The sequence below is a fragment of the Ambystoma mexicanum genome, chromosome 8, assembly GCF_040938575.1.
Source record: "Ambystoma mexicanum isolate Mex_15411 chromosome 8, UKY_AmexF1_1, whole genome shotgun sequence".
Lineage (NCBI taxonomy): Eukaryota > Metazoa > Chordata > Amphibia > Caudata > Ambystomatidae > Ambystoma > Ambystoma mexicanum.
Window position 1 is genome coordinate 1,324,637,548 of NC_090929.1, and position 26,620 is coordinate 1,324,664,167.

Below are 26,620 nucleotides of genomic sequence, written 5' to 3' on the forward strand. Positions count from 1 at the left end.
CTTCCTCTGCTTCCACTCTAGCGTTTCACCCATCATGGTCACATCCTGAGCACAGCTGGTTGTTCCACCTACCTGCACTTAAACATGTCCAATATGGTTGTCCGTAATCTATGTATGTCCCCTTATGTATTGTCCCCGGTGACTGTTCCATTTACTACTCTCCAAAACCTGGTCAGAGTGTCCCTTAAACTCACCCCATTTTAGAAAGCTCATTGCTTCCCATCAAATCTAATTTCTTTTCTATTGTATTTTCTTCTGTGATCAAAAAAGCATTGTTCCTACTGTAAATAAATAAATAAACAAATACATTAATACATAGATAAATACAAATACATTTGTGGTGAAGGTTGTTCCTGTGTACATGCCACCCCCCAACAGTATCTAAAGTGGGTGACAGGTATGTCCGTCTCGATGATGCTTTAAAATGGAACAATAGGGGAATGCCAAGAAAGGGAGAGGAGAGAGTTAACATGAAATAAGTAGCCTGAGGTTCTCTCAGTCTCTTCCTCTCCCACTTTGGGAATCACTCTTGCTCAATTCCCACTCTGGGCTCCTCAATTTTTCCACCCAAACCGGGCTTCTCTCTGTCCCATTTCCCCACTCTGGGGCTCTTGCATTTTCTTTCCCCAATTTGAAGCATCTTGGCTTTTTCTCCACATCAAGCTTCTGTTGGTTTCTATGTGCCATCTCTGGGGGTTCTCTGTTCTTTCCCCATCTTTGGGTTTCTCTCTTTCTCTCCCCACTCTGGGACTTCTCTGTTTCTGCCCTACATCACAGCTTCTTTCTGTGTATCTCCCCACTTTAAGCTTTTCCTTCTCACTCTCTACTCTTGGGTGTTCTTGGTATCTCCCCACTTTGGGGCTTGTCTCCTTAGTTCTCCCCACTCTCTGGTGTTCTCAGTCTCTACCCATTCGGGTTCTCTTCTCTTTCTTAGACCCCACTGTGGGGTGTTCTCTATCACTCAGTGCTATGGGGCTTTCCTTTTCTCACTCTCCTTCTCTGGTGCATGCTTCCTCTTTCTCCAGTTTGGGTTAATTTCCCTCTTTCTCCCCATTATGAGGTTCTCCCAATTGCTGTCCACTCTAGGGTATTTCTCCTTCCTGCCTACTCTGGGGCCCGTTCCTATGGCCCTGCTACCCGCCTCCAATTCTTTGGAAGCCAACACGTATCACTATAAGATAGGTAGAGTGTAGGATGTTTAATCAGGAAAAAACTAGTTTGGTGGAATTGTCCACCTATCCCAAAGTAGGCGCTCACAATTGTTATTTATGGAATAAAGTTATTTTCATGAACAATATTAATTCCCTACATCCTCACAACCCTTTCGGGACAAGAAACTTGCAGGTTTGCACAAAAGGTCACTTATTGATAAAAATAAATTTAAATAAAACAAAGTATCAATCTTTGAATTTCCAACTTCAAAGGTGATCAATACACAAGTAACCTACATTGGCCTTGCTACATTTACAGGAACATAGACTTTTGTAACTCGCACATCACCATATGCACATTTGATTTATCCTGAGCGTGCATCTGCCATGCATTGAAGAGTTTATGAGGGATTAGGATTAATGTGTCATGTCATTGGAAACCGAACTAAATATGAAATTCCTTGCTGTTAGGCGGAAACCTGTGCAGTTCCCTCTGGGACCACTGCAAAAGATTTAGGACTACAGGTGTTTGGCAGTAAACCCACTTGGTAGCAGTCTGTACCTTATAGATTCACTTGGTAGCTGTGGTTGAGCAGTCAGACTTCCCTCAAGAAGAGTTAGGCAGTATGTGGAGTATACAAAATAAGGCAATTTACAGTATAATAAGCAAACATGGCACAAGGCTTTGGTGTAAAGATATATAGCTATTTATTTATAAAAACACATCTATGAAAAACACTCTGGCACTAATACGGTAAACAACTTCAATCACAATTACGATAAGAAAAAGATCAATCCCCCTAACAATAGTTCGACAAGTCTAGGTTCAACGGCATCACTTATTTGCAGACAGAGGTGTATGCTTTAACCTAGATGGCACTCTGGTATTCGTTAAGACGGGAGAGAAAAATAAGGCAGGTTATGAAATCAACTCGGTACCGATACTTTACGAACAAATGCAAGGCAAGTAAGGCAGGGTCTACTACAGATCACAAAGTTCAGAGGCCAGGCCCACTCGGAGAGAGGCAAGGCGATGTCCCAGAAAAGTATTACAGTGGAAATGCACTTTGAGTCTTTGTCGCAAATTGTTATCGAAAGATTGGACCAGTTCAGAACAGAAAGTTAAGAAAGCTTGGAGGCAACCCAATAGAAAGGCGAGGATTAAGACACCTCACTCTATCCGGCAGAAAGGGAAGCCAGGCGGACACGGTACCTTGTTTGTGGAGAGACAGCTCTGGCGGGGGCAGTTGTTCGTGGTGGTGGATGCACGTCGGGTCTTTGCCAAGAGAAGAGATGATCTCGTCATCGAAGGAAAAGTTGAAGATCGTTGCACCACCAGGGAAGAGGCCAGCCGTGGAGTGCTCCGTCACAAGGCACCACCTTTTGGTCGCGGTACAGGGGTAGTGGCTATCCGGTTGCAGGGTGCTCTGCACGGGCAATTCGACCACTGCATCCTGAGGTGAATAAAAAGCAAAGGGGACTGGTTGTTCCCACCAGTCAGGGGAAGAGACTCTCCGGCAGGGAGATCTCCTCTGTCGTTGGGAAGTGGTGAGTCGGCTCAGCAGGGCTCAGCAGGGCTCCACCAGAGGTGTCGTCGTTGCAGGTCTGCTCAGCTTTACCCTCGTCGGATTCTTAGGTCCTGTTGTGACTTCTGAAGATCCAGTCCCAAAAGCCCTGCTTTTATGCAGAAAACCCCCATTCATTCAGCCTAGCTGTCACTCAAAACACGCTAAGTGGTGAGCGGGGTGGCTCACCACTTGGGCCAATCACACCAGAGTGCGACATGAGTTGGCAAGGTAACTCGGTCCAGGGTGCCTAAACCCCCTCCCGCACCCCTGTGGTAACCCAGACAGAATGGCACCAAAAGTGGAACAAAGGGCTGAACCTTTGGTTTAGGAGTCACAGAGACGAACACAGACGCCATTTTAAAAACCGAGTTCTGGCAGAAAATACCACCCGACTTATTTAAGATTAGTAAACCGGTGGTATGTTAGAGATTAACGAGAAAAAGTATTAATCTCCAACAATGGGAAGAATCCCATAGGATTATATTCAGGGTCGAATATAACAAGTAGTTTCCACTGCCATCAGCCAAAACTCGACGAGGGGGGACGGGACAGTGCCCCCTCGAATAACAGACCCAGGAGTAATCGAATTACCCCTACTAGTACGTCCACAATAGGATGGTTTGTACTAGTTCTGTTAGTAAATTTAGGTCTAGTAAAGCCAATGGTGACTTTACATGCCCGGGGAGACAGTAGTCAGTTCCCGGGTATGGAGTCTATGATGGAGGTCCGCTAGGACGCCCCAGTGCTACGGCACGGAGGGTGCTGTGTAACACACATAGAAAAACATATGAGACCCTATGGAGTAAAAGACCCCATAGCCCATAGAACACATTGACATTCAAAGGAATTACACACATTCACGTCCAAGAGTGGGAGGAAAGAGTCTCACTCTTGGCAGGATGGAAAAAATACAAACTCCAGAAATCCAGCAAAGCTGCTGGGGGACTCACTAGGTTAGGAAATTCAGCCTAAACAGAGAATTCTCCCTAACACTGCCAATCTAAATCTCTCTACATCTTATTGATTGCAAATAACTATTCCCCACACTCAATGGACATGTCAGAATTTCAAACAGTGTTTTGGAAAACAAGACAAGCTACATAAGATTCCTGTATGCAAATCAATTGCAAAATCAAAATATATGTTCTTTAGATTTCCTTTCCTTCAATGATGTTTCTATTACATTATCTTGTACATGTATCACTTTCAATGGGCAATTTAAAGATGGGAAATGTTTAGCAGTTAATAATGCTTTCCCTTTTGTCTTGAATGGATCAGTACCAGTAACTGTACTCTACTTGGTGACAAAACCAAGACATGACTCCAGTTAACTTATGTGTCTAGTTGTGCATACAGTGAGATATCTGTTTGGCTCACATGATACTTCTTCTCTGTTTGTTCATTACAGAGGGACTAGCCCAGGAGATCTCCTATTATACACAAGATAGCAACTATTCTGAGGCAAATTTAATATATTCCCCTTTTTAGTATTGTTCCCATCTAAATTCTATTTCCCCTTTACTTTATACTTACAGAAGAATTTATGTTGGCTGTCTCCTAAACAGTTCAACTCCCTCTTAAGGACTCATTCAACACTCACCCTCTAGGAAAAGATGGGTATGAGTCAAAAAGATGTGATCAGCTTTCTCCACAGTCTGGTTCCCCTCTTTTTGTTTTGGGCATTTCGGTTGTCTCTTCCATTGACGAAGTCCTGAATCATTTACTCCTGATAGGCCTCTCTTATAGTGTGCTGCTTACAATCCATCAGTGGGTCCAAAGAAAAGCTATATTTCGCTTCTCCTTTCAGTTTTTTAGTTGTTGTAAACATGTGTTGAGATTTAAAACTCCCAGGTAGGATTGAGGGCTACTAGGAGTTTGCGGTCCAAGAACTCATGGAATGCTCAACTCCTTCCTTTCCCCAAAAGGAACGCAGGCCCAGACAGACAGCAAGTTCAACTGTGGTTTATTACAGCCAAAACCAAAAGGGATCAGTAAAATAAATCCAGGACCAACTAAGTGAGCTCTGACTTGCAGGCCAGTTTTGATAGACTCTTATGTCACAACCTGGACCCTTCTCCAGAAAACGTATCAAGCAAGTGGATTGGGCGGTGAGTAGTGGTCCATCTATAGTGGTCCATATATCTGTTAGTTCACTGGCTCTCCCATGTCAGATGGCTGGCCTGAATTATCCCCAAGAATGCTTCTTCTACAATATTGCTGTTTGAGGGTCTTACCATTGGTTCTCACCTGCTGCTACCCACCCCTAGGGTCCTGAGCAGCGGTTGGCTAGAGCTGACATTCCCCAGGCCTGGGATCCAAAAAATTCTGAGCTCGAGGTGAACCTTCTCAAGGTAATAAGAACAACTATGTGTCTGCATTGTAACATGTGTGGACCACCTAAGACTAGGAAAGTGTTTGTTCTCATCATGCAACACTCAGCTTCTTCTGTAACAACTTTGTTTCAAGCCTCTGCATGGATGGGTAAGACTACTCCTCCCTAGCTGCTAGTTTCAATTCATCATTGACTCAGCTAGTTCACATGCTCAGAGACCATGTTTTGGGGCTTCTTGAGCTCTGAATTACTCCGATGTATTTGTATTTACTGTACAGGTGTAACTGCAGTTCAGAGAATGGAATGTCCCTCATATCTTGGTGGGCTTGGCAGCAGGCCCTGTCCCACACGGTTGCTCCTCTGACCAGCCTTAATTCGCTCAGCTCAGCATCCGCCAAGGGTCTGTGGCCTGTTCTAATGTTCCTGAGCCATAACATGGCTTCTACGTTATGCTATTCTATATTCTCCATATGTTAGTCATATATGGTTCTGTCAGGTCCCGTAGGGGCTCCTGCAGTTCCATAGGTTATTTGCATGTAAGCATCTCCAACCTTTTGCACAGGATCTCTTGCTTCTTGCTGTTTCTGTGTTGCTGTGAGTAGGCTAATGACAAACTAATAAATAAACGTGCAGACAGTATGTATAGGTATCGGTCCTCTACCTTATTGATCTGTATGCATGTGTTCTTCGTGTATTCAGGTGCGTGAGTGTGCTTCGATGTGTGGGTGGCACGTGTGCTTCATGTCTAGCATTACTATGTTGTGGTGTCTCTACTGATATTGAGCACGTCTTCTTGGCGCTTTTAGTCAAGACTGTCAATTGAAGAATCCTTAACTGCATCCAGAGGCTCTTCATTTACTCTGGGTAATGTTGGTACTGCTCCTGGGCTATAGGGTTGGCTCAGTGGGTACCTTTCGATGTATTTGTCTATCACAGAAGCACTGGGAATCAGTCCAAAATGGTCTGGCCGATCATGGTTCCTGCGGTTCTTCTTCCGGCCCACGTATCACGCAATCTCAATGTCACCTGGCCTAGTAGGATCGTTGTCTCTGTCTTGCCGCTGTTTCCCCTCCCTTGATTTGTCATGCCTTGAAACACTTGTGTATAGGTGCGTTATAAATGCCATATCATATCATATCATATATTGATTCCCCGTAGCATCCATCCCCTTTCAGAAAAAAATAAAACATGCAGAGTTGCACAGAAGGTCTATTCATTAAAAAAATATGTAAATTAATCTAAATATAAACAATTATGCATCTATAAAATTCCAACACCAGTTATGGTCAATAAACCAGCCACCTAAATTGTCCATGCCACATTTACAGGAAAGGAGACTTTTTTAACACACACATCACAATATGCACATTTGATTTATTCTGAATGTTGGTTCATCATGTGTTATGTTATGTTATTGTGATTTATACAGCATACTCCTGGATTCTAGGCGCTCTGGTGGATATAAAATGGAAGGAGGCATGGGAGGGTTAAGTCAGTGGAATAGAGAGTAAAAGTGCTACAGAGTTTTGATGTGCTGTTAGTAGCTTCAGTTCAGAAAAGAAAATTGTCAATGTGTGTTGGGTTTGTTTGTAGTTGGTAAGGGTTAGTGGTTGTTTGTTGAGTTTCCATGTTATGGTGGGTGAAGGTTTCTGCTGCTGTAGAGGTATTTGTGTGTTTTGTATGGTGTTTGATGATGCGTATGTATGAGTTGAACAATGTGAGGGGTCAGAATGACATAGGAAGCCAGTTTAAATCAGAATGTCCCTACCTATCTACATCGTTCTGCTACTTATTCATTGCAAATAAACACCCCCACACTCCTGGTTCCCCCTGGCTCGATATGGGTGCTTTTGGGCAGTTCCTCCTCTGGGCTCTGCCTTTGGCCGCTGAGGTTGTCCGTTCTTGCTCTGCCTGCCACACCCTTTGACTCTTGTTTTCCACCTGCCGGGCTGTGTTGCACTCTCCTAGTACAGACCTCTGCATGCAATGCCACATCTGGCATACTGTCTCTATGAGCATCTCAAACAATGTGTGCTCCAACTCTGTGGGCTGTGTGAATACTCCTTCCTGATTGGTTCCTTGCCTGACATGACTTCAGAAGGAGGTTTTTCAGTCATTCTGCTATTTTCCCTAAACAGGATGAAAAAAGGTTTTGGTCAGAATCCGAGCCAGTCAATGTTAAAGGGTTCTCTCACATTTGCTTTACTACATATTCATAAAGGTTTTAGTCTCGGGAGGGGAAGGATGATGAGTATCTCCCTCAGATTCTCAATACTTTGCTGGTAACTCTGCAAAACTTCTTTCTGGAAAGGGGGTGGTAATGTGTTTACAAACTGCTGAAGTCCAAGGTTACTAGAACCTCTGGGATAGTCTTTTTTTTACCAATTACTGACTTATGAAAATCTGATTGTCCCCGCCAATTCCATGGGGGATTTGTTGGGGAGTAGATGGATCACTTTCAATTTGCATTGCAAAAAGCACCCTGTCTGACCCACCTTACTTAGATAGAATTCTTAATCTCATACAAAGATGTCACATTGTGATTGATAGCATGATATGCCAATTGCAACTTCCCCTTAAGTAAAAGCGCCAGATAGCATGTTTTCAGTTTGTCATCCCAATGAAACAGGGCGGCCAGTTGTTTGAAGATGCCAAACACATGAACCCTGATCATTGCCTTCCTGATAGCACTGTGGCTATCAGGGAACCCATTAATCCTATCATAAATTGTGTGGTACCTCATATCAGCCTTCTCCCGAATATCAATGATTCTCTACAGGAGGATTTAAAGAGATGGAAAGTAGTAATTTTTCATTTTGAAAGTCCCTTGTCTAAGGCTCCCACAAAGGCCTCCGAAGAAGGGGGAAAACATCTCAGGGTCCAGCGATCTGAACTCTTAATAATTTTCTGAGCCGCTAAATAACATATTTTCAGGAGCAAGGCTTGTTGCTGGTTATCTTGTAATAGGTTTGTAGACTTCCTTGGGGTGGTTAAAGATTGTTTTATGCCCCACTACCTATAGGGAGTAACTGATTTTCCCCACACTGGGCTTCTCTTGGTTCCTTTCCCCACTCTGAGGATTCTCTGTTCTTTCACCAGCTTAGAGTTTCTTTTTCATTCTCTCCCTAATTTTGGGCTTCTCTGTTCCTTACCACTTTCAGTTTCTCTCCCAACTCTTGGACTTCTCTGTTTTCCCCCATACATGGGGCTTGTTTTGGTTTTGTCTCCCCACTCTAGGCTTCTCCTTCTCACTCCTCACTCTGGGGTGTTCTCAGTCTCTCCCCACTCTGGGACACTTTCCCTTCCTACTCCCCACTCAGGCACACTTCCCTTTTTTACAGCCCACTCTATTGTGGCATGCACATTCTGTTTCTGATATCACTTGTGGAAGGTCAGAATCCGAAAACGGACAAGCAGGCATGATTTTGAAAAAATGTTTTATTTCCTATCCTGGTTGTAAAAGACCTAAATCTTCCCATAACTCTGTTATACTAAGCCCTACTCTGTACACGTGAATGTAACATGGGATTCTGGTCAGTGTGTCAAGAAACATAAATTATGTCATCTTTCCAGAAATCCAATTCTTTCCTAATTTCTCTCGCTACTGCTCAAAAGAAAATATAGAACAACCAAGACAGGCTTTTGGGCCTTGCCCAATGCAAAGCATTGGCTGCTGGCTACTGACCTCCAGATTTGTGTCTCTTTACCATAGGCCCTTGCCTATGTTAACGGTCCAAAATGTGTAGTTCATGCACGGCTAGAGTGCCACCCCAGGGTTCCAGTCAGGTATCTGCTTGAACCTTGTGTGTCTCACAGCCCTCCTCCCTTCAGGGAGACTTTTATATTTTCCCTTCCACCAGGGCTTCTTTCATTCCCTTCCTCTCCAACTCTGAAGCTCATTTCTGCACTTTTCTCTGCACTGGGCTCCTCAGTTCTTTCAGCCACACCAGGCTTCTCCCTGTCCTGTTTTCCCACTCCTGGGTTCCTGCTCTTTCATTTCCCACTCTGGGGTTTGTGGCATTTTCCCCACACTGGGCTTCTCTTGGTTCCTTTCCCCATTCTGGGGATTCACTGTTCTTTCACCAACTTAGAGTTTATTTTTCATTCTCCCCCTAATTTGGGGCTTCTCTATTCCTTACCACTTTCAGTTTCTCTCTAAACTCTGTGGCTACTGTCGGCTCACTCCTTTCAGTTTCCTTCCCCACTCTTGGACTTCTCTGTTTACCCCCATACAGGGGATTCTTTTGGTTTTGTCTCCCCTCTCTAGGCTTCTCCTTCTCACTCCTCACTCTGGGGTGTTCTCAGCCTCTCCCCACTCTGGGGCACTTTCCCTTAATACTATCCACTCTGGCACACTTCCCTTTTTTACAGCCCATTCTGGGGCGTTCTCGGTCTCTCAGTACACTGTTGTTTCTCCCCTTCTCAATCCCCTTTTCTGGGGTATGCTTCATCTTCCTCCTTTCTGGGTTCATTTCCCTCTTTCTTCCCACGGTGGTGTTGCCTCAGTGTCTCTCCATTCTGGGGCTTTATCCTTCTTTCTCCCCATTCTGGGCCTTCTTCCTCTGGCTTTGCTGACTGCCTCCTGTTCCTTGGAAGCCATTCCATACCTGTATATAATGAGTGGTGCTCCCTTGGAGGGCTATCTAGGCTGGCTGCCTCTAGTATCACTGGACAGCTCCTTATGCAACTTCTCAACTGGCCACCACAGCAGTGGGCATCTACTCCTGGGTCCCTCTGGTCCGACAAGGAGCTTGTGGGGAGGTTCCACCTCTGGGTTTGGACTCAGACAGCTGAAGTAATCTGTTCTCACTGAGACTGCCACACCCCACAGCTCCAGTTTTTCATCTGCTGGGCCAGATTGCACTGTTCTAGTGCAGACCTCTGGATGAGAAGCCACATCTGGCATTCTGTCTCTCCAAGTGTCTCTCTGCTCAATGTGCACTGCACCATAATTAAACTACATGCGTTCCATTGATCCTACTTTTGGATGGCCTGACCTCACTTTAGGAGGCTGTTTTTTGGGTCGTCCTGCTGTTTTCCCTGAAGAGTATGAAAAGAAGCGTAGACAGGGACTCTGATTTGGGGTTTCATGGGTGCCCCGAAATGAGAGATCCATTCTCGAGAACAGTGAGTTGTGAGGAGTGAGCCTCTGGTTTGATTCATCCCAAAATCAAAGGCCTGTTCACCAGCACAATGAGTGGCACTCACTGTGCTGGTGAGCAGTTCTCTGATTTGGGGGCCGCAGGTAAGAGAGTGTATTTTTCACACATTGATACACATTCACTCACACACTGATACAAATGTACTCTCTCATTCACACAAACACCCACACAACATGCACTCATTTCTTGTGAGCACCCCTCAGAGAATGCCCCAGCACCTCTGAATGTGCAGGAGGTGCAGGGACACCCCCTCATATATTCAGATCCGCAGTACCCCAGCCCACATCTCCAATGTGCCATGAACATCTAGGGAAACAAAAAAACAATGACCCTGCATGGGCCATTGAAATGCACACTGTGGTACAATCTCTCAAACGGAAACCAAGCCAGGCCAGGAATGCCCCCTAATCTGCTTTTTGTAGCTGTGGGAGTGCTTAGTATTTTCACTGGATTGGCTTGGCTGCTCGTACAAAATGACTGGGTCTGCTCCCCATTGCCCATTTTCGATGAGTCTTCCCTGAATCCAGCTGACTTAAAAAAAAAACATTCTAATTTAAGATCTTCTTTAAACGGGACATGTGAAACTGTGTCATGTTACCAACAACATTATAAGTCACAAAATAATGTGTTACTTTAACTCCTTAGCCAGCCATCATCCTGGAAATGTGCCCTGAACACAAATACATGGATGAGAACAGGTGCACATTCAGGGCCCGAGTTGTTAAGTTAGGTTCCCCAGACATGCCACACATCATCACGCACAAGAGTTTCACAGTTCCAGGTCTGTGAATTGGCCAATAGACAATTACTGCTGGCTCATGCTGCACCCCATCTTTTCCTCTCAGCACACAGCCCTTTTAGTAGAGTTGCTTGCAATGCAAATTAAGACCATACTGACCGTTGTTCTAACAATTTTGTCGGTATTACTGGTTTCTCCTTTCTAGTCCAGTTCGTTTCTGCTCCAGCAGACTGAAAACAGATATTCAAGATCTGTGATATTAATATGGTTGCTTTCTGCCAGTGCCATGGGGATAGAAATCTGCTAAATGGCACAGATTAGGTATGTTATTTACTGCCCAGTCACTTGCTTCATTTTTAATCTTCTTCAAACCCCAGCTGTAAAGTACTTGGACTATCGGCATAGGGAGAGGAGCAAGGTGTGCAGACCTTTTATAATAACAGGAGATAGTGGCACAAATTAACAACTCATCAAACATTTACAAAATGGGACAATTGGGGTCTTAATAGAGCATTGGAATATCTCGCTCCGCACATAGACCTAACTTTTCTTCTTTTTTTATGGTTCGAGACATGTTCAGTGCCTAGTGCAATTCATAAAGCTCTTTTACAGAACATCAATAATTGTATCCTAGCAACACCCATCTCTTAATTGTTAAGAGGCAATTGTTTGTGTTGTGCATGCATAACTGGCAATATGTGTGTTACATAGTTTCTCAATTGGTTGGTGTTTACCCATTTCTAGCCATTTTTATTCTGAGATGGTGCCACTCTTGAATGCACTTGTACTCATGTATCGGTTTGTTAATTTTATATTTATTACAGTTGAGTTATATTGCACCTTATGTGATTACAGTCACTTTCTGTAATCAAGAAGCATGTCAGCGTTTTTAAATGCCAGAACAGTCTCAGTTCTGAGGCCATAGAAAATATTTATCTGTCCAAGGCCACTGTGAAGAAGTCTTTAGACAATCACTGTGGAGAAATGCCGGGCAGAGTTCAGATGAGGTGGTCTACTAAGATTCGAAATTGTGCTGCGGCACCCTCATTTCACTGCATTTGTGCCTTTTCCTTGAACACCAAATTTAACTGTGTGTATTTTACATTGTGCATCCTAATTGCACTTCATTGTGCCTCTTTCATCCTGCCCTCTAATTTGCATTGCTTTTTGTTCCCCCTTTGGTATTACTAGGCCGCCTGTGAGATTACAACTTTGAGTGCAGTCACCCTTATAATTTCAACTTCCCTCTGTCATTCTAAAGGCACTCACCATCTCTCATATCTTCTCTAATCCCTACTATATCTCCTATCCCCACTCTCTCACTAAGTCTGGAATGAAAAGCCCAAAAAAGACATCCTGCGTGCAAACCCTGGCCTTCCCATCAGAGATACGTATATCAGACCAACCTCCAGAGAGGTCTTCATGGATATCCTTTTCTCTGTTCCCCTTCCAGATCTTCGGAGTCCTCATCTCTACACTTTCCCTTTTCACTTAATTTCCCATTAACCGTGGCACCAAGTGGGAAGTCCTATTGACTGGCTTCTCATACTCTCATTGCATTGTTAATGTCTACCACACTGGCACTATCCTTGTTCAGGGTCCTCAACCCAACTTCCTACTCTTTGACCGAATCCTGCTTTCCCTCATTAATGTCCTTCCTTCTGCTGCCTCTCCCCCTACCTCTCTCGCTGTCCCTCCCCCTCTGACTGGAGTACCATGCCCCTGTACTCCTCCTCAGAAAACCTTCAAAGGCAGAGACCCCCTCCACATGGCGACTCTTAATGCCTGCTCAGCCAACAAACATTACTGACATCTGCCTCCTTCTTGAAGACACTGACATCGACATTCTCACTCTCCCGAGACTTGGTTCAATGCCAGCTCACTAATAGCTTTTGACTCCCACCTCCAAGCCTTGACCTAATCGTGTTGGCGGGCGCACCTTAATCTATCCTGAGTGGGTTCCTTCTTCCATCACACCCACACAACTCTATTCTTCCTTTGAGAGCCTGGTTTTCAAATTGGTCATCTCTCCCTCCTCCACTCTGACCATTGCTACCATCTACCGGCCTTCAGGTGCTAGCACCATGATCCTCTCTGAATGGGCTGATTTCTGCTCCTCCTTACTTTCAAACACCTCCAACCTCCTCCTCTTGGGTGACTTCAGCATCTAATTGGACTCCCCTGCCTCAGAATCCACTCTTTTCATTGACGACTGTGCCTCTCTTTCCCTCTCTATTCTCTCTTCCGGTCCAAACCAACTTGGCTGGAGACACACCCTGGATGCCATCATCCAATCAGATGTCTCACCCGCTTTCTCTGTTGTCACCCCTCTCTCTTGGTCAGACCATTCTCTCCTCTACTCCCTCCTGGGACCCCTTCAGCCCTTCTACAGCACTGTCAAAAGCCCAGCCAACCTTGTTCTTGCACATCCATCTGATGAAACGAGTGTCAGGTACTGCTGTTGCTTCTACCTTTCTACCCCTTCTCCCCCTACCTCAGACACTACCACCGACTCTGCTCTCAGCAACCTTCACTCAGCCATCACCAATACTCTTGAAAATCCTTGCCACAGTCATGAGGAACTTGCAGTCCTGAAACGAAATTGCAGAGCAGCGGAACAGAAGTAGCAAACCTCAGGTTCACCCCCTGACAAACTGGCCTACCTCCTGCTCCAAAGGCAATACAGACGCTCCACCTGTGCCAAGAAAATGGCCCACATTAAGGCACGGGTATCTGCCTTGGTATCTCATAAAAGGCACTGGAATGGCTGACCTCTTTCCTAACTCGCTGTTCTTTCTATGTCATACTGGGCACCTTCTGCTCTCCTACTTCCTTATCCACCTGTGGTGTCATCAAGGGATCTATACTCTCGCTCTGACTCTTTAAAATCTACCTTGCTCAGCCGGCACTTCTCATCTCCTCCTTCTCCCCCAACTTCCAGTGTTATGCAGATGACACTCAACTCTTTTTCAGACTTCCTGCTGACTCACTCACACCTTCCTTCATCCCTGACTGCCTATCCGCTTGTGCACTTCCAACGATTTCTGCATCAATGCCAGCAAAACTGAGATCCTTCCGATTGGGATCCCTGCTCCCTCCTTCTTCCCTTCTCTCTGGCCTCCCACTTTGGGCTCTCCCTCTGCTCCTTCTGAAGCCAGAAAACTTGGAGTCATCTTTGACTCCTCTCTCTCCTTCTTCCCTCACACTCAGGACATTGCTAAGAAGTCCCATTTTCAACTCTTCCTTCTCAAAGGAATTCTCCCATTTCTCGATTTCCCCCAGAAGCGCAATGTTTACCGAGCCCTGGTTCTCTCTAGGCTTGACTTTTGCAGCAGCCTCCTCCTCAATCTACCTTCTTTCACTCTGTGACCCCTTCAGCTAATCCAGAATAGAGCAGTGACACTTATCCTTGGCCTTACGCCAAGTGATCGCATCTCTCCTGCCCTAGAAATTCTCCACTTGCTCCTGCTTGCTGCACGTATCAAATTCAAATCCCTCTGCATCACCCACAAGGCTGTCTAGGCCCAGGGACCACACTATCTGCAACTCTCTTGCACAATACTGTCCTTCTAGATCTCTATATTCCTCTGGCACCAACTCCCTGATTGTAAAGCATTTTGCTAAACAGAGAGCAGGAGGTTTTTTGCTTTCCTCAACTGGATCACTCCTTTGGAACAGCCTCCATCTCCCTCTGCATCTTGAACAGGACCTTCTTAAGTTCTGAAAGCACCTCAAGACTCTCCTCTTTTCTTCCTCCTTCCCTTCTTTCCTCCTCTGCTAATCCCACAGTTGATGTGATTGGTGTCTTGGACCCTTAGGCATCCTCGAGGACCCTACCATTAACAACCAATCTCCCCAGCTTCTGTCTACCTTCAGAACTTGCCTCGGCATGCCCTCCACACTGGAGACTCGCACGTTTCCACCCAACAAGGCTCCTGGCTGCATAGCACTTAACAAATCTTGCACTTCATCTGTGGCTCACCCTCGAGCACAGATACCCAGCACTGACCCCACTGCCCTCTTCCTTGCTGGACTTACATGTTCTAAATACTCACAAGGCATAGTAGGTTCAGCCGTCCCTTCTCCCACTGTATTTTTTGTATTTGTTAATTGTACTGCAAACCCATCTCCCTCCCTGTTGCACTTTGAAACAGAATGTATTGGCTGTATAAGCAAACAGTAACAAAAATAAATAAACACTGTTATTAGTAGACCTAATACGTGCACGGTTTTATTTGGCTTTAACGTCATAAAGCACACACTCATGTATAGCACTCTCAAATTTCACCAGTCAATACATGAATTGGTTTTGCATTCTGGGCCTTGCTGTGTTTCATTTCCCATTATAAATTCAGAAGTACTAGTCCCAGTATGCACCTAGTCATGCATAGCATGGAGAAGCGTACAGGCTTGCACATTAATGCCTGAATATGTTGCAAGATCCCCAGAGAAAGAACTGTATAATTTATGTACACATTTGATTGTTCTACCGCTAAATATTTTGTATTCCTTACTTAAGTAGTACATCTGATCCATTGGAAAGATGGAACATTCTCAATTGTCTGGGGGTTTCACAGAGTTCTCAGCTAGAACCATGGCAGAGAGCCCAATTTAATCCAGGCCCGTTTTTCTTTTGCATACTTGGCACATTGTCGGGAGGATAGTTCAGGGGCAATGTGCTTGCCTTGAAAGCAAGACGACACGGAGCACCAAGGGTTTGATCCCCGGTACGCGCTTAGAAACGTCTAGGTTTTAAGCAAGTCATAAATCCTTTTCCTTCATATAAAATCAAATTTAAAACTGCAAGTTGCACAATCTAATTGAAAACTCTAGGCATTGACCAGGTAATTAGATATTGTTAGCAGACTGATTAAAACATTCTATGCTACATTATGTCATGATAATAAGGTTGTAAACCAAGAGTTACTTTCATAACTCAAATTAATAAACAGATAAATATTACAACATAATAAACCAAAACAACCCGATTTTAACTATCATCATGTGGGGAAAGGGATATGACAAGAAGGAGGAGTCATTCAATCTGTGGCCAGGGGTTTTAGTCCAATGTTTCCATAAACAACGAAACATCAATTCCTTCCCCATGTATGAGTATCACACACAGCATGGCTGACGACTGCCGACAGACCTCCACAAGTCACTTTTTAGAAATATTTACAAAGGTACTCTGTAACTACATGGAGGCATTAAATAGAGAAGCATTATCTCGAAATCCCGTTCCAGTACATATCACATGATAACTCATCATTAATAAAGGTAATTTTCAAAAACATTTGGCAAGGGTCTTCACATGATAGCATCCATCCTGGCGATGGCCACCAGCACCCCGTAGTGGGAAACATATACTTACCACATGGACACATTCCTTTGTCTGAAGAGAAATCTCACTTTTTGTATCATTATGTCAGAGTTTTTGTGGAAAGCCATCAGCTAAACAGGAGCAAATTCCTTGGTCTGTACCGATTCTAAAAATGTTGATTTTATTACTGGTTTGGAACCCATGGCCTTGAACTTGATATCAGTCACCAAAAAGTACTGTGAGTCCTTTTTCTCTTTTCATGCTACATAGTATCACCACATGTCGGCAACATACACACTTCATATTCAAATATACAAAAGAATGCTGCCGATTTGTTTATGATCTTCCATATTGATCACCTCAGAATGCAAAATAGGTCATGTTCATGTAGCCCTTAGGTTTTATTCAAATTGCCACGTGTTATGAAAGATATCTTGCTAAACTCGCTATTAGAAAGTGCTTCTGTATTTGCACGTGGGATTCCATTCCTAAAGAAACTCGACTTAGTGTCAGGCTTCTGTGTGAGAAATGTGCAACATAAATTATCACCTTTTTGAGAATGTGTATTTTTGGGGTTGTTTCTGAGTAGAAAATCTGCAGTAAGTCATCGGGTTAAGAATGGATTTCTGAAAAATGGGATCACTCATGTTTTCCTCCAAAAAGGGGTGACGTTATTAAACCTTTACAAACGTAGAAATTCTACAGTTGAGTATGTGTCATTGACATTTGAAATATTGTCTGATGCACAGTGCACTTGTTGCCCTGATACAAGGTCCATCGACTCAGTGAGTGAGGTGTGGTTGATTCCTTTAGTGATTTCCATCACTGATAATCCTAAAATAAACTAACCGCACCTCCTTACTCTATCCACGATGTGGTGTCAGTCGGAACCTCTTGTGCTCCTGTGCAAGAATGTGGCTTCATTGCCTAAGGAGCTGTCTCATGGGAAGATTTTAGTTGGGCTGACCGTATGTTGCCATATGGCGATGTGTGAAAACGTGCCATTTGACCCGTGGAAATAACGTTCAGTGTGCAGAGGCAGATTTTTCACTCACCAGGCATTGCAAGCTGTATTCTGCTCTTGCCGTCTTCATACCTCGCATCATCCCGCTTCCAGGAGGAGGCGGGGCAGGAGACACGTGACTCCATCACGTGATCGGGCTCACCCTTAAAGGACGAAGGCTACCACCCTTGTGGCGGGTAAGCCCGGTGGGGACAAGCCCACAGGCTGTTGTGCGGCTGTTCTGCGCGGTTCACGCGCAGACCTATAGACTTACAAGTGGTTTGCAGAGAGCTACGAGCGGTCTCAACCAGGCAACAGAGGCGCAAAGGTGAGGAGACATGGACTCGAGTGTGGACCCAAAAACTATGCCACTGCTTCCAGAAAATATACATGCACACAGTGACAACCCCCACATAACGGACGTTTCAGGCACCCAGACTCCGAAAAAAAATCCCTCGGGTAGAATGCTGAGGAACAGATACGTCAGAGTTCATAACCCGAAACGAAACGTGTAAAAGCCCAAAGCTAAATCAGACGGTTATCACTGGGACTAACGATAACATCCAATTCAGTTCCTGTATACCAGTACAGAAAAAAACATTCACTGTTTCTGCACAATTGTGCCCAATTCAAGCTGCGTTGGCCCCTTGCATCACGGGGGCCGCAACTAAAAACTTTCAAACCACGGACGAGGAAGGAGAGGAGAGCTATGAAGCATCCAGCGGGGAGGACGCACCCGCCTCCCCTCAAACGTATTCCCCAACTGACTCTCCATCGTCTCATAGCCCCTCCAGAGCCTCGCAAAAAAAAAAAAAACAACACCCGCTGAGGCACCACCAGTAACTGCGGACGGGAGCCTACCTGTAGACTCTTCTCCGCCCCAACGGCTGCCACCGGCAGGGGCACTGGCAGAGGAGCTCCTGGTGCCCCAAACCTCCCCGCTACTGCCTGCCCTTGACCCGCGGGCCACCGCTGCAGCGAGTGAGGTGGGACTAAACGGGGTCAAAGGACGCCGTGAGGCCGACCTCAGCACGCGGGCCGAGGAGTGTGCAGCGGCGGGGGAATCTGGTGGTGTTCCGTGCGCCCATGTCCAGGTAATGGACGAGGCAGACGAGCTCATGAGCAAGATTTCAGATCCAAGTACGGTACCGGTTTCGAGGGTAGAGGTGTCAAGCCCTGGTCAACTGGTGGAGCTCCGTCCTGGCCAAACGGAAAAGCCATCACAGAACCTATGTGCCACAACAGAGGCGCCCTCTGCTTCCGTGGGAGAACTACCACGGACCATTCAAAATAAAACTCTGAACTCAGAGGGGAAGGAACATTTGGGGTCGGACTTTGATCAAGATGCAATCCATAGTCCATTGAACGCTTCCACAAACAATTTAATTCGACAGAAAAGAGAAACAGCGCTGGCACTGTTAAAAAAAAGAGCACTAACTAAAAAGATCCTTAAGGAACAGGGAGAGCTACTGAATCAAGACCATCAACATTACAGAAAAGGTCCCAGGGCCATAGCCCAAAAGGGCGAATCTGGAAAGCCATTTCTGCATAATCCTCTGACGGCTCACTCACTGAAAGACTTCTTCTTCAAACAAACAAAAAGGAAAATTGACTCTAAGGTTGAACTTTCAGATGCCGAACTATTAGATGCCACCACTGAAGCTCCCTTGGTCTCCTCAGCCTCTAACCAAGTGAAAAACACATCGACATCACCTCAAGCCCTCTTGGAAACTCCTCCCTTTGCTCAGGACCCCAATTTAGTATCAGAAACGTCAGCTGCTACGAAGGAGAGAATCAACACTCAAAATCCAACATTCCAAGCCACTGCCCTGGCGCAACTCAATCTGCTTGATGACGATGTTCCATCCTTCTGTTTAGAGAAGCCAGGACCTGGAAACGAGCTACTAATTCCATCAATCAATCTCTCTATTACAAATGGACGAAATAAGATAAGCCCGCCGCTAGCAACGCAGGCCCAACCAGTGTTGACCGAGTCAGAGAAAAGAATAAACAACAGTGACTCCCCAGTCAGAAGACAACCTTCTCAAAGTGGCCTTCAATATAACATCTCAACCCCACTCAGGAATGAGAGACCCAGCAGCTTTGGGACTCTGCACAAAGAAACTCCATAAAAAAAACAGATCTTGTCACCATCATGTCAGCAATCACGGTGGGCTCAAAAGGAGCCAAGATCAATGCCAATCACAAAGGAGCAGAAAACTGTTGGGGTAAACACCTTTCCCTCTAAGGCAATCCAACGCTCTGACTCAACACGCCAAAAGGGAAAAAAAAACAAGACCAGCCTAAAGTAGCAACAATTTTTAATCTTGCAAAGGCAACTCTACCAACTGCAAGCAAAGCTGTACCTATACCTAAAATGTCTACGGCGTCCCAAGGTCCTGTTGGGCAAAATCCACCGCAGGAACAAGAGATAATTTAACTGGACAATTCTACCACCTCTCTAGTTGATTCATCGGGAAACTTATCACTTTCGGATCTAACAATTCACATGGATCACGAAGGGGCCTGCGACTCACAAGACGACACCGGCCTAAACCGAGAAAGGGAGACCAACATATCAGGAAATATCGCCATTCAGGAGAAACCAAGAGAACCCTCCACAACTGCGCCTACATTAGAAATTCAGTGCACCAAAGCCAACGTATGTGAAGAACCGGACAGAGCCCCTTTAGACCTGCGAAAGAAAACCAACCAAAACGAGATCTATACCTCAGATAAAATCGAAATCCCTAGACAGAGGCAGAAGCCTAGTAAAGAGCAAGATAAGGTCTCACCACAAACAGGCTCAGCAACAAACTCGAGAATCTCCCAAACTCGAATTTTTAAGATGGAGCAATTGATGGCTGGGAAAAACTTTGTGATACTAAACAGAAAAACGATCCTCAAGATCTTAGCTAAAATTCCAAAGTTGAAATCCCTGGACACGGCAGATCTGGTGTTGATTGAACCTTATCACAGGCACAAGAAGGCAAAAGCGTACCTCCACGTCACAAAGGCAGCAAGCAGTAACCTTAAATCTGACGTGATCCTCACCCTGAAGGAAATGGGATTTGCCTTGGAAGAAATCTCTACACCAGCATCATCTGATAAAGGCACATATGCCCCAAGCAGACCAATAGAAAACTATCCCGCCTATCCCACGGGTACAGAGGTTCAGACTACAAAGAAGAGAGACGAAATGAATAGGAGGCTCACAGAAAGTCAGCGAGGCCGATTCCAAGCAAACTACATGCCAAAAAACGACAATGTAAACTATAAGAGATCGAACCACTCAGAATACATAAGAAAGAATGATAGATGGGTGAACAAGCTAAGGCTCAATCCTTCGACTGAGCTAAGCGCTGACTGGTCTCATAACAAAAAACATGAACCCGTTGGTCCATGGAGATGGCTGAAAAAGGTGCTCAACCCAAACGCTCAAGCATAACAACGAAATGCCGCAGCAACGTCGACATGCAACATAGCTCAAGAACTTCGACACGCCTCTAAACCAAAATAAACATCTTTGTGCTCATGGAACACGAGAGGCCACGACCATTTAACTAAACAAGACGCATTTGACCTAGCTCAGTTCGACATTATCTGTCTCCAGGAGACCTGGTTGATGGATTTACCAACGATCGACGGCTACGACACCTGCATCTCACCGGCTAGTAAGGGCTTGTTTGGCAGACCATCATCCGGTCTTTTGACCGCAGTCAAGCTTGGATCAGGCATCTCTATTAAAAAAAAAGTAACGGAATCCTACGGTATCTTGGCTTTACAAACGGAGTGGATCCAAACGGAAAAATTTTCACGAAAGAAAACAAAATCCAGTTTAGCCATTATAAACGTCTATTGGAACCCACAAAGGACAACCAACACTGAGTTCTGCAACGCCATCGCAGGCACTCTTGACAAACTTACCATCGAATTGGCCACCGATCACATCCTTATTTGTGGAGACCTAAACGCAAGGTGCAACCAACTCACGAAAAATCTCCATCTGTCGCATTCTGTTGAAAGCGGTGTAGCATGGTCGGACCTTATGGACTCCAGAAATTTCCACAATGCGGCAGCGCTGTGCGGCCGACTTCTGATGATTCCAACCTGGGAACGTCTGGACACCTCAGCCACATTGGATTATATTTTCGTCTCACATTCTCTGCTTCCATCTATTGATCTCTTTGAAGTCTACCGAACCAAAGCCAGTGATCACAACTTGCTGTCAACGACCTTTACGTCAGTAAATGTTCTTAAAGATCTTTTTCCCTTTGACTTGGAGGTTTCACGAAACTCCTCCCGAATCCATCTCTCGGCAGCAAACATCACGGACATCTCCCGGAAATTTGATGAGGCAGACGACAACAATAGATCTTCACAAACTAGGCCAAACTATCTCCCGCTACTTGTGAAGTACAGGAAAAAGCAAAGAAACCAAGCTCCATCGACCGAATACAAGACCCATGAATATGACCTGCAAGTGGTGATGAAAAGAAGAGAAGTCCGCAAACTGAGCCGTTTGGCTAAAGTTTCTGATAACAAAAAACAAAAAGAAATCGCCATTGCGGCTGTAAAATCATATAAAGCATGGCTGAAACACCACAAAGCGACAATGTATCAGAACGACGCGGAAAAAATGCTGAAAACTTTAATATCCAAAAGATCAAAAGACTTTTGGGCATTGATTAAAAATAAAATCACTGGGTCAGCCAGCCAATTATTTAACGTTATACCAGAATCCATCTGGACTTCCTTCTTCTCAGCCCAATTTGCTCCATTGCCTGAAACAACAGAAGCAACTGCTTTCCTTACAGCGACACCATGGGTTGATCTCACAGACCAAGAAGAAATTTTGACCACGATCCTTAAACTGAAAACATCTAGGGCACCAGGCCCTGATGGTCTTACCAACATGGACCTAAAACAACACCCTAAGGAATGGTCCTTCCTAATATCCAAAATTTTCAACCAATGTCAGGCTAAGAAACAAATTCCCAAAACCTGGACAGAAGCACTTATAGTGCCTATCTTCAAAAAGGGAAGTAAAGATAATCCATCGAACTACAGGCCTATTGCCCTTTTGGATATTATGGGGAAAATTTTCGCAACTCTTCTCTTATCCAGATTTCACAGATGGGCAAGAACGGCTCCATGCCTAGACGAACTTAAAACAGGCTTTGTTAAAAACGCGAGCCAAGCATTAACATCATGATACTAAATATCATAAAAGAAAAAGTGAAGAACGGCGCGCCGAAAGTTTTCTTCTCATTTGTAGATCTGACACAAGCTTTTGATAGAATTGGGCGTCGGAAACTCTGGTCAAAGCTATCAAAGTGGAACTGCCCGGGTGAAATCCTAGGACCTGTGATCGCTCTGCACACAGATACAAAGTTGAGAGTTCGGCTCAACAAACAAGGCCTGATTTCTGAACAATTCCCGTAAGAACGAGGTGTTGAGCAGGGGTGCCCGCTTGCTCCTGCCCTCTTCATAGCTTTTTTGGGAGATTACCAACACACTCAGGCAGCAATAAGAGCTTTCCCCCCAAACGTAGGAAACACTGCAATATCAAGACTCCTCTATGCGGACGATCTAATCCTCATAGATCAAACCCAAATTGGGCTTCAACGCCAACTCAGCAACATGGCCAAATATATTGAAGATAACGATTTGGAAATAAATACCAACAAATCCAAAATCCTGATCATGGGGAAAACTTGTTCAGCTACAAGTAACAATGGACATTGGTTCCTGAATAACAAGAAGATAGAGATTGTCACCAGCATAAAATACTTAGGAATAATGTTCGACTCAATGCGCTCAGAAAAGGCTATCCACTTGCCTTGTGGTCAAAAATAAAAACATTGACCACTCAGACCAAACTTGTAGATCGAAAATATGGATAATGTTCTCTTTTACCGGCGATCCAATTTTATAAACAAAAGGTGGTTCCATCAATAACCTATGCAATGGAGGCAGCTTTAAATATCCAAGACACGATCTGGCCAAAACTAGAAGGCCATTTGTGGAAAGCAGTTTTGGGCCTCCCGAAATCAACATCTATCTCGGCGATCAGGCGCGAGCTGGGCCTTCTATCATTGAAAGCATCTGTCAAACAAAGCCAAATAAGACGCTTGAGCAAAATCATTTCTCCTGACGCTCTACCATTTTTTAAGGAAATCCAAAAGGAACTTATCCAAGGACAATGTAAAGGGCTGAATAAATGGGAGCAAGAATTGCAAAAAAAACCTGGCGGACTTAGCCTGCACTTCTGATGACTTAATCCATAACCCAGCCAAGATTAAAAGAAAAATAGCTCAGGAGGACTGGATTCAAACATGCGAGTCAGCGATGTCAAACAAATTGCTCACTCACTTACCACCGACTACAAATTGGCTTAACAGACCCTTAAATTACTGTATCAAATTTCCAGAAAAAAGGCTACAGAAAAAATTAATGAAATTAATATTCAACCTCACGTTAACTCAAGAAATCAAAGCCATTCGGACAAAATCCATTTCTAAAACATGCAGACTATGCCCAGAGACGCAAGAGGTGGAAACTGTAAAGCATTTACTGCTAAGCTGTGACAAAACAGAATACTTGCGAGAAGCCTTCCTACTGCCCCTAATGTATGGCGCAACTCTTCTTGAGGAAGACACATGGTGGTGCCGTTTGGTTGCAGGCGAAAACACAAAATAGTCCAGTGCGGCGGTAAAGATTTTGGAGGCCGCTCTCAAACGAGCGACAGAGAATGCAACCTCACCTATTACTCTCTAATAAAGTCCCCGCCCACAAGCCTTTCGGCTTCGCTTTGTTACGACACACAGTATTTTTTCTCTTTTAAATTTCTCTCTTCTTAAACGTAACACTTTCATATGACACACGAGAGATGACCTCTTGTAAAAATCAAATTTTGTTTTGATTATAAACAAGTAAAAAAAAAAAAAAAAAAACGTGTCTATTCTTCCACATGTGTCATGCATATCACATTGGTTGTGAGGTTGCTAGATCATTTGCCCGTCATTAAACAGCTGCCAGCTACCTCCACCAACACATTTGTAAAGGGTGATGTCCTTTAGCTTCTATTGTTTTTGACATCTGCAAACAGCAAACACCAAAACACAGTTCTTCCATTGCATACAATTGGGTTCTGTACTTTTTTTTGTTGTTTTTTTTTAATTGCTGAAAAGATACGTGGGACAAGCCAATTCTGTGAGCACCATTGCGATGATTTGCCGTCTCCAAGGGGGGTAAAAGACATGTTTTTTTTATTTGTATTAAATAATAAAATGGCACAGGTAATTCCATCTCAGAAGAGGTGTTCTGCAAACCAGAACCCTCTTGTATCAAGCTCCACATCAAAAGCATAGCGTACACCTGTGCCAAGCTGCATCCGTATCAGCTATCTGCAGCTCATTCTCTCACATGGTACAGAGCAGGTTCAAGGGTGAGATGTGCTGTGCTTGACAGCTGCTTTTACAGCCAAGTCTCCGCAGTGGTTGCGTTTGAGTACAGCTCTGTTCCAAAGCCATCGAAATTATGATAAACCATCACCTGCCAGCAGGATACAATGGAAGTATGAGACATACCTAGGCATCAGTATGGTGGCTTATGGTTCACATAATTATGTCAAGCCACATCTGATTTGTAGCATACCAGTGTCAACCTTGTAAACTCTGATCAACTATGAGAGGCAATGTGATTTCCAGACACTTGCCTGCCTTCACTCCAGTGAATGAGACAAAGGACAGGATGTCTGTATCTGTTGACACTCTGGGAGTTGGGCAACTACTCCTAGACAGGTCCAGTGACTCAGAACAGGTGGGAAATCTCCTGGAATCCTTGCTTAAAAGAGACCATTCCTTATCAAAGGTCTGCCTCACAATATTGGATTCCACACTAAAGGGGCTTTGGAGTGCAGGGCAAGAGGAGGGGGTGATTGTAGGTAAAAAGGCAGAATAGAGCAGTGTGTGCTCATCTTTCCTTCATATTTCCTGCACTTCCTGCACAAAAAAGCACGTTTGGGTATAATGCTTAAAGGTGCAGGTCACTTGTTACCTTATTAAGGATTGAACCACTTAAAGTAGGCTTGCTTTAAAGAGAAATCCCTGTTGCTTCTTGCCTTCATAAGTAAGGGCCCTCCAACTTTGTCTGATTAATTTTGGGTTTTCATTCCTGGATTTTAATAATAATTCATTTGGATGTCATTTGGGAGAGTAGACCTTTCCAAAGTCCTCCACCAGTTAACAGGGAGGTGAAGAAGGAGTGATGCAAAGACAGAGGTAAGTCCTATTACCTACCTATCCCAAGGCCACATTGGGGTTTAGTTAATGCTGGAACAACACTTGCCTCACTGACAGCTACCCTGGTACTCTAAGACCTCACTGGAGTTGAAATGCTCATCCAGGTATTAGCCAGCCTCATTCGGTTTGTAGAATGAGAATAAGGGCCCATCTTATCACAGAGCCCTTGGACTGGGATGTATAGAAACTGAAGAACCAAAACAACTAGTGTAATGCATTCTACTGCATTGAAACTCTGTCAAACCGACATCAAATGCATTAAAGCGCATTGGAACCTTCAGAATATGTCATCCTAATTTTGGAACTTTTTTTGAATCGCAGTTGCACAAACCAGTTTTCTGCTTCACCATGCCAGTTTATCGCATGCCATGCCGCGACACGATCATTAGGCTTGCCACTGTGGAAATCTTTGAACCGCCATATCTCAAACACCACCTTGAACATCTTTCTCACAGATCCTGAAGCTCGATCGTTGACCCGACCCTGGTGGCCTTCTGGACCTACATCCTTCAAACACTGCATCAAACCAGCTAGTTTCATTTCAAATCCGAATCGACACCTGCTTCTGTCTGCATCACAGTGACTCACCTCTTCCAAAACTCGTTTGACACAAACATTGAGATACCTGACCAAGGTACAATTGGTATTCTCCTTCTAGCCCGCCTGGTCCATTTGTTGGGACCATAGAGACTGGTTAAAATCCCATTTGCACCCAAAGACATCGTTTGTATACAACATTGAAATGTTGTATTGCCTTTCCCTTCCTGCTAGGTTTTTTGAGTGCTTGCATCATTACATTGTGCCTTTCTTTGTCTTCCTTTAGAGGGGTTACTTTTTCCGTGTGTATTGCATATGTGTGTGCTTAATTAAAGTATACATCTAATCGACCCTTGACTGGACATCCTTTATCTTTAGTGTTGTACTACTACTGTTCGGTTTGCTCCATCTCATATTTTCACCCCTCTTAAGAGTGTTGCCTGCCCTCGGCTCAGGTTACCACAGAAGGTGAAGGTGGTATAACTCCTATGTTGCTGTTCCA